Source organism: Brassica oleracea, chromosome C3, assembly GCF_000695525.1.
Source record: "Brassica oleracea var. oleracea cultivar TO1000 chromosome C3, BOL, whole genome shotgun sequence".
Lineage (NCBI taxonomy): Eukaryota > Viridiplantae > Streptophyta > Magnoliopsida > Brassicales > Brassicaceae > Brassica > Brassica oleracea.
Genome location: NC_027750.1, coordinates 47,940,007 through 47,943,183, shown reverse-complemented (window position 1 = coordinate 47,943,183; position 3,177 = coordinate 47,940,007).

Here is a 3,177-nt window from a genome sequence, read left to right as displayed (position 1 = left end):
GTATCGATCGATATCCCTATAGGATTATCGATCAACACTTTCTAGTGATCGACATACGAGAGTTGAGATCACTAGATCTAGTTAATAGAAAAGTCAAAACATACGAGAGCTGATTGACTTGTTGATCAAGTAGTTGATCTTTACATTATCATGCATGCAACTCATTAGGCATCCTATAATCCCAAGTTTCCTGAATAAAAACCTAAGTCTAACTATTTCTTTTTAAGCACCAAAACCTCAACCAATCTATTGAACAAACACTTGTTCAATATAAAACTGCAATTTACATTTAAATCTCCAAAACCATCTTGCTTAACAAATCATATTAGATTTCTTAGGTTCCCTAGCTCCCTGTGAATTCGATCTCTAAGTACTACAACTCGACCTCTTATTTGAGAGAGTATAAATCACTCCTTAGGGTAATTTGAGTGATATCAAATTTGGCGCCATTGTCGGGGAGCTTTGATCGCCTCTTTATTCTAATTTTTGTTAAGTTTCTGACATAAATTTTATTCTTGGATTTTCAGGTACATGCCCAGCAGTACCAGAAGCAACAAGGAAACTCAACTGCTATTCTCACCAGATCCTGCAAGTTTGGAACGTTCGATCCGCAAGAAAGCGCGCTCCACTTCGACCGACAACAACACTTGTGCGTCACTCGATTTCGCTCAACCACCGTCGACCCAGACACTAGTCCCGTCGACCCAGACACTAGTCCCATCGACCGATACTCGCTCACCACTGTCGACCGAAGACACTCACCTTCCATCGACCGACATCATTCATCCGACATCGATCGATACTCCATCCCAGACATCGTTCGATACTGAGCCGAGAGACATGGTTGCGACTTTGATACTTGTACGAGAAAATAATGGAGACATGCATGACCATGAGGGTCATCTGCGTAATGCAACATGTCAGAGGATAGATGCTCAGGGGGCTGCAATCCCTGAGTCTGATGCTAATGCTACAGGTACTACTTTACCTGTAGATGAGGCTGCGCGACCCAAAATGTTGGCTGACTACAACCGTCCAGATCGATACTACACCAACAGATCATCCATCTATCCTCCCACTATTGAAAGGGATTTTGAGTTGAAGGTGCAGTACTACACACTTGTGGGACAGATACTCTACCATGGATTATCCCACGAGCATCCTATGGATCATCTGGAGAGGTTCGAGGATCTGATTTATGCTATTAGAGTCGAGGGAGTCTCTGAGGACTACCAGTTATGCAAGCTCTTCAGGTACTCACTTGCTGGAGAAGCTGTGCATTAGCTCAAGCAGTTACAACCGGGATCTCTTACATCCTGGAGCGACATCAAGAATGCATTCTTATGCAATTTCTTTAATGAAGCGCGTGCTGAAGACTTGAGAAGCAAGATTGCCACATTCACTCAGGGGGCTGCAGAACCATTCAGAGGCTCTTGGATCAGATTCAAGTCTTATCAGAGAGAGTATCCACACGATGGATATAATAAAGTACAACTGCTCAGTACTTTCTACAGAGGCATCGCGGTGCAGTACCAGATGGCTCTTGATGCTTCCAGCAATGGAAACTTCAACACCAGGAATCCAGAGGAGGCAGTAAAGGTTATTGAAAACCTAGCATCCAGCAACAGCACCAAGAACACTGATTTTGAGAGGAAAAGATCTGCCACCATCCTTGGGAATGATCAGATGGATGAGGTGAAGGCAAAGCTGGATAGTGTTCACAAGCTTTTCAGGAAGCATGTTTGCTTGGTTGAAGATGCAGAGGTTGTAGAGGGTAGAGCAAAGGAAGAAGAAGAGGTGAACTACATTGGTGGAACTGGATTCCAAGGTTCTGGAAACCAGGGTGGAAACAGAAATTCCAATGGAAATAGGAGTAATTTCAACCAAAATTCACAGTACCAGAAACCCTACAACAACAACTACAGCAACAATAGAAGTTATGGAAGTTCCTACTACCAGAAACCACCGCCGCCTACTCAAGAGAGCAAGACTGAAGAGATGCTTGATAGGGTTCTTGAGGCACAACAGCGAATGACAGTGGACTTCAATGGGAAGATTGATTCTGTCTACCCCAACCTAAACACAAAGTTTGAGACTTTGAGCACTCATGTAAAGAAGCTGGAGATGCAGGTTGTGCAGACAAGAGATGCTGTCAAGAGGTAGGAAGCCTGGACAAGAGGGGTAGGGGATGATGTGATGAAACACCACGTGAATGCCATCATTGGGGATGATTTTTGGCAAGTGGTGAAGGAAGAGAAGCTACAAGAAGGAGATTTCGAAGTAGAAAGTTTGATGAGTTTCGGCGGATCGCATTGGTGTCGATCGACGCCAGACATCGAACATCGATCGACACACACCAGAGCATCAGTCAGCATCCTACCTAGGGTTATGGCAGATCATCTGGGTCTGCAGGTGGAGCCTTCATAGGAATTGTTCACTTTTGTGGATTGTTCCCAGAGGAAATCAGGAGGAATTGTGAGAGACCTAGACGTGCAGATTGGTAATGCCCTACCAGTTGATTTCCATGTCTTGGACATCAAGTTAAACTGGAACTCTTCTCTACTACTTGGGAGAGCTTTCTGGTCAACAGTGGGAGCAGTGTGCAACTTTCAAACCAACCAGTTGTCTCTAACACTCATTGATCCTAATACCCACTACGATCCTATTCCAGTCAAGAAGCCACAGACGATCTCCAGAAGAATCAATGATCCAGGAATCATTGCAACATGTCACTGTGAAGCCAAGTACGAATCTGACTACTCAGCATCAATCGACACTCATCCAGTTAAATCGATCGACAATACACACAGAAAATCGACCGACACACACAAAGAAGAATTGGTCGACACTTATCCAGATGAGTGGGAGAACGACTACAACAACCCCACTACTGCCGCTTACACCAAACAAAATATGCATACAGACGAGTATGATGAAGACTATGAGGAGGAACGAGCTACTGAGTACATAGCCATCCTTGATGAGGAAGAGAAACTCCTACATCATTCCTCCTGGAAAAGGAATGCACCATCGATCGACATGAAAAGATCGCCATCGATCGACACTCAACCTCATCAACGAAATCGAAAACGAACATCGACCGACACTGCCTACTACAAATCGATCGACACTGAAGTCAACCATGCACGAGAAGGAGACTACTTGATTGGCAGTTGG